This window comes from Geotrypetes seraphini, chromosome 12 (genome assembly GCF_902459505.1).
Source record: "Geotrypetes seraphini chromosome 12, aGeoSer1.1, whole genome shotgun sequence".
NCBI lineage: Eukaryota > Metazoa > Chordata > Amphibia > Gymnophiona > Dermophiidae > Geotrypetes > Geotrypetes seraphini.
Genome location: NC_047095.1, coordinates 1,291,721 through 1,305,068, shown reverse-complemented (window position 1 = coordinate 1,305,068; position 13,348 = coordinate 1,291,721). Strand labels below are relative to the sequence as shown.

At 43.2% G+C, this 13,348-nt stretch overlaps 1 protein-coding gene across 3 annotated transcripts in view; it reads right to left on the bottom strand.

Moving 5' to 3' along the window:
* The window catches only part of LOC117346665 (torsin-1A-interacting protein 2-like), a 44,597-nt gene extending 37,425 nt beyond the window's left edge, over positions 1 to 7,172 (bottom strand). Inside the window, exon 1 of one of the 3 annotated variants that reach the window (XM_033916603.1) lies at positions 7,154 to 7,172. The gene's annotated coding sequence lies outside the window, so the exon portion shown is untranslated. The other 2 variants (XM_033916601.1, XM_033916602.1) reach the window with 2 other exon arrangements.
* Positions 7,173 to 13,348: the final 6,176 nt, after the last annotated feature.

The window sequence follows — 13,348 nt, the reverse complement described above, 5'->3', positions numbered from 1 at the left end:
TCCGAATTCAGAGGTGTTCCTTGTGCCAGAATCAGATCCAGGAAGAAAAGAAACAGAAGTTCTGCATTGTTTAAAATCCAGCTGCATGCCCTATGGCAGTGGTTCCCAACCCCGGAGGACCACCAGGCCAGTCGGGTTTTCAGGCTAGCCCTAATGAATATGCACGAGAGAGATTTGCATATAATGGAGGTGCCAGGCATGCAAACCTGCTCCATGCATATTCATTAGGGCAGGGGTCTCAAGGTCCTCCTTGAGGGCTGCAATCCAGTCGGGTTTTCAGATTTCCCCAATGAATATGCATGAGATCTATGTGCATGCACTGCTTTCAATGCATATTCATTGGGGAAATCCTGAAAACCCGACTGGATTGCGGCCCTCAAGGAGGGACTTTGAGATCCCTGCATTAGGGCTATCCTGAAAACCCGACTGGCCTGGTGGTCCTCCAGGACAGGGTTGGGAACCACTGCTCTAGAGATTTCCATATAATGGAAGTGACAGGCATGCAAATCTGCTCCATGCATATTCATTAGGGCTATCCTGAAAACCCAATTGGCCTGGTGGTCCTCCAGGACAGGGTTGGGGGATCACTGCCCTATGGGGCATCCCTCTCCATATTGGTTCACAAATGTTTTGAACACCTGGCTTCTTTCCAACACGCTCTATTCCCCTCAAGAACCATCTGTGTTCTATATCTTAGGCAATTGAATTAAAACAAATTCAAAAAACTGTTCATAAATCCATCTCCCTTTTTCTCTGACTTCCCAGCGACCCTTAATCCATCTGCCCCTCTCTTTCGCTCTTCTCCCTTCAACCTGTCTGCCCCTCTCTTGCCCATCTACATCAAATTCCTGATTATTTCACTCATGTGGGAAAGAGGCAGAACCCAGAGGCTGGAGATGTGGGTGAAAGTCAGAAAGTGACAGTTTGCAGTTTCACTCTTCTGTCAGCTGGAGATGAATCACAGAGAGGGGAAAGAGGAGACTGAGTTGAGGCAGATTTAAAAGTTGTTTTTCAGGGTGAACAATGGGGGCTCTATTGAATACATCAGTCTTAAGAGCTCCTTTTAAAAAATCACATTAGCAATTTCTGTGCGGCAAATGCAACAAAGTCTATTCATTTCCTATGGGCTTCATCTCATCTCATTTTATTGTTATTTATTTATAATTGCTTAAAAACCTCAGCGGTTCCCAATAAAACATAGATAATAATAAAGCAAACATAGCAATCATAGACAAAATCAGTAAAATTATCCTACTTGGGTAGCTTGTAACATTCTTAAACTACAGCAAAATGAGATCTTTTTAAGTGTCACAATTTTTACTTCAGGGAAATGCTTTAATAAAGAAATGCGTTTTAAGTAATTTCCTAAATTGTAACACATTCTTGCACAATCAAAGGAAAGGTTTGCCTCTTTGCGGATGATACCAAGATTTGTAACAGAGCAGACACTGAGGAGGGAGTGGAAAATATGAAAAAGGATCTGCAAAAGTTAGAGGAATGGTTTAATATCTGGCAACTAAAATTCAATGCAAAGAAGGTGTAGAGTAATGCATTTAGGGGATTAGAAATCAGAAGGAGCCGTATGTACTGGGAGGTGAAAGGCTGACATGCAAGGATGGGGAGAGGGACCTTGGGGTCATAGGGCTAGATTCACTAAGCAAACCGATCGTGTACCTCTTGGTTTGCGCTCACTTTCTGACTCCGGCTTGATTCACTAACCTTCCTCCAGACCCCATCCGCACCCCATCCGATCTGCGCATGCAAATGAGTAAAAAGGCATGTAAATTTCTTAACGCGTCGATTCATGAAACCATTTCATCCAAACCGACTGGCCTTTCCTGTCCAAAAAGTTACGACTGCTGAGGACCAGTCGTTTACATCCTCGCTGGCTATTTCTGCCTAGCAACTGACGCGTGCGTGTTAAGAACGCCATTAAAAATATATCTAAACTTTTAAATATATGTAAACTTTCATGTATATAAGCGTTAGAAATATATTTTTTATTTTTTTGGAATGCGCATAGCGAGCGCAGGAGTGAATCTCAGCTTTTTAAATCGCTTGGCAAGAAAATCGCGGATTAACCCCGTGCGCTCCTTGCGCATTGTACATTTCAAATATCAATGCCAAATAACAAAAAAAAATCCTAAATCAAATATAACTTTTAAGGGCCAGCTATCCCTCCCCCAGCTAGATTAAACCAAGCCCCATTTCTACACAGTGAAGTCCGAAAGAACTAGAGCTTGCGTTATCAGCTTCAAAACCAACAAGGATACAGTGCGCAAGCGCGTCGATCAATGTTTCAACACTAATAGTGGCGTGTTTAAAATTGGATCATTTGCATGCACAAGCTTTACTGAATCGATTGGCTAAAATGACTCGGAAACGGATAGGACACAAATAGGACAGATTTCGGGACTTTAGTGAATCTTGCCTGTAGTGTCCAAAGATCTAAAGGCAAGGAAACAGCGTGACAAGGCGGTGGATGCTGCCAGAAGGATGCTAGGCTGAATAGAGGTGTTGATGCCCCTGTACAGATCGTTGGTGAGGCCCCACTTGGAGTATTGTGTTCAATTTTGGAGACCAAATCTGACAAAGGACATAAAAAGACTTTGGTCAAGAGGAAGGCGATGAAAATGGTAGGAGGTTTGCGCCAGAAGACATATGAGGAAAGACTGGAAGCCCTGAATATGTATATGCTCCTCAACTATGGAACTCTATACCTTCTCCCCTTAGAAGTGTGTCATCTCTGAACAAATTCAAGAGTTCCCTGAAAACTTTCTTATATAAAGATGCTTTTGAAGTCTAAATCTCTGCTCGACTTTTCTTTTTTTTTAAATCTTATTTTTAAAATTTTATTTTAAAATCTGAAGTAAAAGAGGCCATTCTTATTTCCCTCTTTAATCCTAATTGTACTTTCCCTTACATGTTGCTCTCATATAACTAATGTAATTCTACCCCTGTTCCTTTTGTATCAAGTTAGTCCTTGTCCAATTATGTTTAAAATTTTAAGCTGTAATACAATGATCATGTTTTTATCATGTACATCGCCTAGAAGTTTTATAGGCGATATTATCAAACTTTAAATAAACCTGAAACCTAGAGGAAAGGAGGGAAAGGGGAGATATGATTCAAATTCGTGAAAGGTATTAACATAGAACAAAATCTTTTCCAGAGAAAGGAAAATGGTAAAACCAGAGGGCATAATATGAGGTTGAGGGGTGGTAGACTCAAGAGTAATGTTAGGAAATTCTTCTTTATGGAGAGGATGGTTGATGCCTGGAATGCGCTCCTGAGGGAGGTGCTGGAGAGGAAAACAGTGGCAGAGTTCAAAAAAGCATGGGATGAACACAGAGGATCTCTAATCAGGAAATAATGGTATATATTGAAGAACTAAGGCCAGTACTGGGCAGACTTGCATGGTCTGTGTCACGTATAAGAGTATTCAGTTGAGGATGGGTTGGAAAGGTTTAGATGAGCTGGAGTGAGCTCTGGGTTTCTGGCCCAGAAATGTCTAAGAATAAGAACAATTTAATTTAAATCATTAAATTATAGAGAGTGTATGTTTGGGCAGACTGGATGGACCATTCAGGTCTTTATCTGCTGTCATTTACTATGTTACTGCTTTACCATTCCACAAAAGTGGTCCTGCAACAGAATCATTCAGAATCGCTTGCATGGCTTTATAAAAGGAGCCTTCAGAAAACAGAACAAATGGATCTGCAACAAGATCTCCACACTGAAAACTACTGTACATGCTAGCAAAATACTGCATGTTGATCACACGCACAAAACGCAGACAATGGACTACATATCACTAATAGAGATATGAAGTCAAAACCTGGAAACCTCAAGTCAGACTCTGCACTTACAGTAATACTACACATCCCATTTGCAATACTAGAGAAACAGAAACTGGAACGTAAGATATCAAGCGATATAGACCTTCCACAGATGACATAGTCGAAATGAATAAATTCTGAATAAAAAACTTTTCATACTTTTGCAGTGAGCATTATACTTTATCGCTCACTTTAAGCACGGAGTTCCTTTTTTTAGGGGGGGGGTGTCCCACTCTTTCCAGGGTTTCCTGTCTATTTCCTTCTCTGCTATCTATCTTCCCTATATCCCTATCTATCCTGTCCAGCCTCTCCCCTTTGTCTCTGTCCCTATCTTCCTTCCCCCATGTCTTAACATCTCTCCTCTGTGGCCCTGTCCCTGTCCTCTCCCTATATTCAGCATCTTCCATCTGTATCCCTATTTTGCCCTGTCCCTCCCTTCTGCAATCAGCATTGCCCCACTGTGCCCCTATCTACCCCTCATCCACCTCAATGTCTATCATTCTAGCAGGCTTGTTTCAGCCTTTGTCTAATCAACTGCAAAATATATGAAATCAACATTTACTTCATTTTATTGATTATGTGAACCACTCTGTTATTGTATAAGGAAGTGTGTTATATTAAATACAATAAACCACACTGTACAAGGAACTACATCTAGTAGAATGCTGCAGGCATCTTTGATGTGTCAGGCAGTTTAAATATAGACTTCTATTCCTAAATCTACCAGGTTGATTCCAAATTACTTGTTATTTAGAAGAGCTTTGAAGCCCTTTCTGTAACTTTTATCTTAAATTGTGTTACTTGACCAAATTTTTATTGTACATCATGGAGAATGCTCTAGTTTGATTTTATTTGTACCCTGCATTCAACTTTGTTGGTATCTGTGGGTAATAAGTTCTTAATATAACATAATCTCCTCTCTGTCCAGCACTGTCCCTATGTTCCCTCTGTGCGAAGAATCTCTTCTGTTCCCCTTAGTATGTCCTTATCTTCTTCTCAAATCCCCCACCCTAGGATCAGTCTCTCTTTCTGTAGCCCCCCTCTCTCCCCCAACCAGGTTTTCTCCCCCACCCCAGTCTACTCTCCCTCCGTCTTTCCTCTACTTCACTCTGCTGGTGCAACATCTTTTTATCTCCCTCATCCTGAGTTCAGCACCTCTCCTTGTCCTCCCCTTCCTCTCATCCAGAAACACCTCTCTATGTGTCCCTTCCTCCTCCCTCCCCCCCTAAGTCCAGCAGCACCTCTTCCTCTCCATCCAATCTCTCCCACCCAGGTTCAGCAGCACCTCACCCTTTCTAGGGTTACCACATGGCTCCAGAAAAAGGAGGCTGGATTGAGACATCTGGGTTTTACTTCCTTTACTTTCAATGGAAGTATAAATCAGGTGTCTCAGTCTATCCTTACTTGCATTACTTTCGATGGAAGTAAAATCTGGATGTCTCAATCCTTCCTCCTTTTTCTGGAGTCATATGGTAACTCTAAGAGAGAGGAGGACCCGAGGTCCTCTATGGTTGCTGGTTGTGTTGGTGGGTATAGATTGGTTGTGTGCTGATTTCCAAGTTGAAGAGATTGGGTTTGGGGCTGGGGAGGGCTAGCCTTGTTGTGTGCAGCTGCTGATTTTTAACTTGAGGAGACATATCTCTTCCCCCAGTACACTCAACTCTTTCCAGCCCTCTTCATCCCACAGACTAACCTAGCAATATTAAACTCGCTTATCAACAGCAGTATATCACAAATATAGCTCATCTTGCTGTAAGCCGCAAAGATTCCTTTTTGAAAACTGTGGGATTTAAGAAGTTGTATTGTATTGAGATCGGGCTTGGACTTGGGGCTGGGGAGGCTTGCCTCTTATTGGGGCACCTATTGCAAGGGATAAAATTTGGCCATTTCTAGGCAGTTTTTCAGAGAAGGTCTAAAAATACATACTTAAGCAAGGTAGTGTTTACTACCTGCTGGCATACAGCTAGCCCACTTTGAATAGCAGGCCCATTATAGTTTCATGGACTGGTATAAGAGAAACTGAAAATAAAAACTTTCTGACATTACTATAGGTCAAAATTAAATCTTTTAGGGGCTTCAAACTACACTCTTATAGAGCCATGGGATTTCATTCACAACTACCTAGGGATATTGTCTTTCATTTTCGAAACCTCTAGAGCAGGGGTGTCCAACCTTTTGGCTTCCCTGGGCCGCATTGGCCAAAAAAAATGTTTCTAAAGACAGAGGAGGGAGCCGGCAAGACGGTAAACACCCGGGGCAGCAGAAGAAAACACTGCATCGCCCTCAACCGGGGCCGCACAAAATACTTCACTGGGCCGCAGGTTGGACACCCCTGCTCTAGAGCAAATATATATGTACGTCCTAAGTCTGGTCAGTATATATGTCATTTTTATCATAGTGAAGACAGGTTTTGTGTTGGGGTTTTTTTTTTTTTTACCCCGGGACTATGTGCGAACAACTGCCTCTAAGCAGTGATCTAAATTTGCAGCCCGGGAGCCATATGCAGCCCACCAGGTACTATTTTGAGGCCCTCGGTATGTTTATCATAATCATAAAAGTAAAATAAAACAGTTTTTTGATCATATGTCTCTTTAGCTATAAATTACAATATTATTATTATTAAGACTTAGCCAAAAGGAAAGATTTATAAACTATAAAGAGTTTTACCTTATGCAAAATTGCCATTTCTTTAATAAGACATTAACTATTTTTTTTCTGAGGCCCTCCGAGTACCTACAAATCCAAAATGTGGCCCTGTAAAGGGCTTGAGTTTGAGACTACTGTTCTACTGCATCTCCAGCTCCGGAGGCCTCAAGAAGCAGAACCAGGCTTAAAACCTGAGCCCAGCATTGTGGCAAAAGGTAAAGGACGTTTTTTTTTTTGCGGGGATCACTCTCTCCTTACACATCCTTCGAAGACGGAACCTGTGGAGCGTCATCTCCTTCCTATGCCCCACTCCAAAAGTTACTGCTTCACCACTTATCCCACGTCAGATTTTTCCCCTCAAGCCAGCAATCCCCATCGTCGTTCCTGCTCTTCACCCCCAACTAAAGACGTCATTTTCGCCTCTATTTCTTAAAGAAGAAGGAGGGGGGGGGAAAAAGTCAAGAGAGATGCGAAAGCAATGATTCCGTGTTTACCAGACGAAACGTCCTTATTTCCTGCAGGCATCTGAACTGTAAATGCCTCTCTGCAGCCCTAACCAGTCTTCTTCCCAGAGGCCTTTCAGTTTCGGGAGGAAAAGAAAAAGCGCTTTTGCACACACACACCCTCGAAACAAACTGAACTTTAAACACTGTCAACGCGACACCGACCTCTGCCCGCACACTGGGAGGAAAGGGAGGAGCAATGCAGCCGGCATGCTGGGATTTACAGTCCCTTCAGGAGCCCTGGACTCTTTTCAATCACAGGAGGCCTCCCGTGTTACCCAGGTCCAGGAACGAGACTTTTGGGCAAGTGAACTCGTATCCCTAAGCAGGGTGGCATTTGTTGGTCTTGATTTTAACCACTGAAATCCGTCCTGGAGATGCCCATTACGAAAATTCAGCACTGGCTTTGAAGCTCCCTCCTTAGAGCTCTGCATTTGGATAAATTTCTCTGACTCCACGCCTGCCTTGATGTATCTTTAAAATGCTTCCAGATAAATTGGACTAATCTTAACATGCTAATGCAATTTGAATGTCTTTTTCGTAACATTGCGGTCTGTATACAGTCTCTTCCTCTGTAAACTGCTCTGAACTGCTTGTGGTATTGCCGTATATAAAAATAAAGTGATTATTTATTCCTGCATACTTGACATACAGTTCCTCAGTCTGTGAAGTTCTTATGCACACTCTTTCTAAATACACTACTAGAACACAGTCCAGCACCTCTCCCTGTCCTCCTCCCCCTCCATCATCCAGCAGCACCTCTCTGTTTGCCCCTTCCTCCCCCCCCCCCCCACTTTCAGGTCCATCAGCACCTCTTCCTGTCCATCCATTCTTCCCCACCCAGGTAAATTTTTACACAAGGTAACTCCCATAGCTTCAAACTATAAGGCAGAGAATTACACATGTCCCCATGAGATCTATCTTCATCTCCATCCCCTCCTGCAAGTTCTGTCCCTGTCCCTGCCCCATCATTACAAGCTCTGTTCTCATCTGCACAACACTTTAACTGCCTATGCTTTCTGTTAAATAAAGAAAAAAATGACATAAACACGCAAAAAACAGCTGAGAGGGACTGGCCAAAAAATAATCGAGGAATCGCAGCTGAAACCAGTCAACGTGTGCCAGTTAAAGATAAATCTATGTTCCTTGTTTAACAATCTGGAAAGATCCCCCCATAAATGTTCAATGTGATTTAACACTGTATATTTAAGATAATAATAATAATTTTATTTCTTATATACTGCCAAAGCCATGGTAGTTCGAGGCAGTTTACAATAAGAAGAGCTGGACAATCAGCGACATAGTACAGTATAGAATCAATGAATGCAAGTATAATAAGAAGAGCTGGACAGTCAGCAACATAGTTACAATGTAGAAGCAATGAATTCAGTATACAGAATAGGAGAGATAATGAACAACAAATTCTTAGGTGACAAATCGGTTGAACAATTTTGTTTTATGTATAACAATTTTTATTGAAAGAATCAAATAATCAGTACAATAGGATAATACAAAAATACATTCAATACAATAAGAATCGCAATAATATTTCATACAAATTTAAATCATTCTTTCAAATTTAATTTCCATATGAATTAATTAAATCTTATCTACACCCCCCTTAATTCCATCCCCTACCCACTATCTTCCCCTAAATGAAATCACTCACCCTGGATGAAAGTTGACAAAAATAAAAATTTATGATAAATAACTGGAATGTAATTAGTAAACCTAAATTTTTATAATAATCATTGATAACCAAACTTCGTATTTTTGGTGAAAGATTCTGAATATAAGGATCCCAAGCCTCCATAAAAAGACAAGTTTTTTTAGACGATCCTCGAACCTCCCAACTCTCAAACAAAAATAAGCGATGTAATTGATTCCTCCAATGCCAAAAACTTGGAGATTCTTTCTCCAAACAGTTTTGTTTTTACTAATTTTCTAAAACTAAAATAGGATGAGGAGTGCATTATAATGTTACCCAGCCAATCGTTCAGTTTGCCTGCCTGGAAAGCTAGAGTTCTGTCTAGGAATTTTTTGTAACGGCAGGCCTTTATTGTTGGGTATGTAAATATGTGAATTCTACATGTGGGCCTAATAGTACAACCCAAATATGGTGTGTTTGTATTCTACAGAATAGCAACAGTATAAAGACTTGTGTGAAAATGAGTTTAAAGTATTGATTAGTACCCTCAGATACCTGTGCTGTTAAACCATCAAGTGATTCTTATAACAGCTTATTACAGGTGAGTAGATATCATTCATTGGGTACAATTTCACTCCATGTTGGTACTACGTGCACAATAAATGAAATAAAGTGCTAAAGTAGAACTTATATCAAAATAAATAAATAAATAAATTAAAATTATGTCCTCTAGAGCAGTGTTTTTCAACCGCTGTTCCGCGGCACACTAGTGTGCCGCGAGATGTTGCCTGGTGTGCCGTACGGTCAGGGCCGCCATCAGGGCAGTACCACCAGTCTAGGGAGAGGGGCGGTCCGCCCCACGTGGACAGGAGAGAGCTGGACGGGGGACCCGCGGAGTTCAATACATCTCGAGCCGCGAGGCTCGTCTTCTGTTCCTGCCTGCCCTGCAGCTAACATATAGCCGATCGCAAGCGTTCCCCGATGTCAGCGCTGACGTCGGAGGGAGGGCTTAAGCAAAGCCTGCCCTCCGACGTCAGCGCTGACGTCGGAGAATACTTCCGTTCGGCTATTTGTGTGCGCCAGGGCAGACAGGAAGCAGAAGACAAGCCTCGCGGCTTGAGCTTCGTTTTGCTGAGAAAGTTGCAAAGATGGGCTGGGAGGCAAACACGGAACACAAAAGGGGGGAGGGAGTGCGTTTTGGACACAAGGCATGAACTTGGGAGAGAGGAAGGGAGGGAAAGAGATGCTGAGGTGGGGGAGGGAATGGGTTTTTGGACACAGAATGCATGGACTTGGGAGAGAGGAAGGGAGGGAAAGAGATGCTGAGGTGGGGGAGGGAATGTGTTTTTGGACACAGAAGAAATGGACTTGGGAGAGAGGAAGGGAGGGAGAGAGGAAGGGAGGGAAAGAGATGCTGAGGTGGGGGAGGGAATGCGTTTTTGGACACAGAAGAAATGGACTTGGGAGAGAGGAAGGGAGGGAAAGAGATGCTGAGGTGGGGGAGGGAATGCGTTTTTGGACACAGAAGAAATGGACTTGGGAGAGAGGAAGGGAGGGAAAGAGATGCTGAGGTGGGGGAGGGAATGAGTGTTTGGACACAGAAGGCATGGACTTTGGAGAGAGGAAGGGAGGGAAAGAGATGGTTGTGTACACGGGGAATAGAAGAAAGGAGAATTTTTGGTCATAGGGAGGGAGTGAGGTATAGATAGTGGCATACCAGGTTGGGGGGGGGGGCGGTCTGCCCCACCCCGGGTTTACGTCCCAAGGGGGTGCACAGCTGGCCACCCTCCAGTGTTGTCCCTAGGCCGGCAAACTGCGGCTCTTTAGCCACTTGAGTGCCACCGCCGCCAACGGTGTTGTTGGCGGTGGCAGCATTATAAAATACTTTCTTTGTGTTTATTTGATTCCTATTCAAGAGAATTACTTTATATATAGTCAATATAGGCACAGAGTTAAATTTTTTAACATTTTCTAATGGTGGTGTGCCTCGTGATTTTTTTCATGAAACAAGTGTGCCTTTGCCCAAAAAAGGTTGAAAAACACTGCTCTAGAGCAGTGGTTCCCAACCCTGTCCTGGAGGACCACCAGGCCAATCGGGTTTTCAGGCTAGCCCTAATGAATATGCATGGAGCAAATTTGCATGCCTGTCATGTCCATTATATGCAAATCACTCTCATGCATATTCATTAGGGCTATCCTGAAAACCCGATTGGCCTAGTGGTCCTCCAGGACAGGGTTGGGAACCACTGCTCTAGAGCAGTGGTTCCCAACCCTGTCCTGGAGGAACACCAGGCCAATTGGGTTTTCAGGCTAGCCCTAATGAATATGCATTAAGCAAATTTGCATGCCTATCACTTCCATCATATGCAAATCTCTCTCATGCATATTCATTAGGGCTAGCCTGAAAACCCGATTGGCCTGGTGTTCCTCCAGGACAGGGTTGGGAATCACTGCTCTAGAGCAGTGGTTCCCAACCCTGTCCTGGAGGAACACCAGGCCAATTGGGTTTTCAGGCTAGCCCTAATGAATATGCATGAAGCAAATTTGCATGTCTATCACTTCCATCATATGCAAATCTCTCTCATGCATATTCATTAGGGCTAGCCTGAAAACCCGATTGGCCTGGTGTTCCTCCAGGACAGGGTTGGGAATCACTGCTCTAGAGGACATAATTTTGGCGAATTGTTACAACACAGAGGCATCACTTCCATTTTAGAACTGAGTCCTCATAAGGGTTGTGGTAAATATACTTATTGTCAATATGTACTTGAAGCTGATAATATCGAAATGCCATACAGTAGGGCAGGGGACTCAAAGTCCCTCCTTGAGGGCCGCAATCCAGTCGGGTTTTCAGGATTTCCCCAATATGCATGGAGCAGGTTTGCATGCCTGGCACCTCCATTATATGCAAATCGCTCTCATGCATAGTCATTAGGGCTATCCTGAAAACCTGATTGGCCTGGTGGTCCTCCAGGACAGGGTTGGGAACCACTGCTCTAGAGAAGGCGAATCTGGGGAATTGAGGGAACACTGCAAGCACTTGTAGTACTGACCAGTGTTACTTAACTATATCTTTAATACGGGCACTATTAACAGAGTGTGGCAAAATACATGCTAAAACATTTTCTTCTCTATGGGGAGTGGAATTAAGAAGCCACTCTCGCTGACAGTGATTTGCTCTTTTCTAAGCTTTCTTCACAACATGCCTGGGGTAACCCCTATTGATAAATTTATCATACATTGATGACGCTTGAATATTAAAATCTGATTCATCAGAGCAGATCCTTCTCAACCGAAGAAACTGCTCTGTAGGAATACTGTTCCTCAGAGCTCTGGGGTGAAAACTTTGATATTGAAGCAAGGAATTGCGGTCAGATGGCTTTTTGCCTAGACTGGTGCATAGCCTATCATCCGGCATAGAGACAAGTATATCCAAAAAGGAAATCTGTTGCCTATTAGTCACAGCAGTAAACTTAATATTAGCATCAAAAGAATTAAGTTAATCTAAAAATGCCTCTAACTGTTGAGAATCACCAGTCCATACACAAAACACATCGTCAATAGATCTGTTAAACCTACACCATCGTTTCACTGCCTTGAAATGTGGAGACATACACAAAATCCTCTTCAAAGTGTGACATGTAAAGGCAAGCAATGGTAGGGGCCACCGTAGCCCCCATTGCTACACCATTGCACCAGATTTGCCAACTGGAATTAGGTTTAAATATAACTGGGTTCTGCCAGGGCCACCAGATGCCTCGGTAGCTGCTTTTGAACGATTAGTTCTTCGAGACATAGAAGTAATGGAACAACAGAAATATAGAACTAATTATATATTATTTATGTATTTTGTGATTTATTTTTGGTATTCATGCATATTAAGAACATAAGAATAGCCTGACTGAGTCAGACCAATGGTCCATCAAGCCCAGTATCCCATCATCATGGAGGCCAATCCAAGTCACAAGTATCTGGCAAAAACCCAAATAGTATCACTTGGGGGGACCAAGAGGGCCATGATCAACTGAACAACAAAAGACGCCCTGAAGTACTTTTCCTTGTTGAGGATTTTCGTCTGTATTTTTGCCGGAAAAGATTACCTGCAATGGTGAAGAGGAGAGGCAGGAATGCTGATGGAGCCTTGCGGCAACCTGGAGCTCCAGTATTTGGCACAATTCATGATCTTCTGATGCGCATTTAGAGAGACCATGTGTTGTCGAGGGCTGGCCTGCAGGAGCCGCAGGTAGTGAGCGGGACTGAAGTGGAGCTCCGTGGGCCTGACACCACTCTGAACCCCGACATTATAGCTCCACCCCCACACCCGCAGTGCACCATCTCACTGCAGAACAGAGATGCTTTGGAGGTAACAGCATCATTTCCCCTGGAGGCCGATACATCGAGATCGGTAAGCATGGAGTTAGATCCCCCTTGAGACTGGGAGAGTCTAGGGGGACCAACGTTGGTTATATCAGGGGAACAAAAGCAACAACGAGAAGAAGGCCAACAGGATGGGGAACAAGTTGGTGAGCATTCTTCTGCTGTTCATAAGTAATTCTTTATAGTTAAGAAACCACCTGAAGTGACTTTAGATTCTCTCTGGGACTTGTTGGTAAATTTGGGTAAATAAGAACATAAGCAATGCCTCTGCTGGGTCAGACCAGAGGTCCATCGTGCCCAGCAGTCCGCACACGCGGTGGCCCAACAGGTCCAGG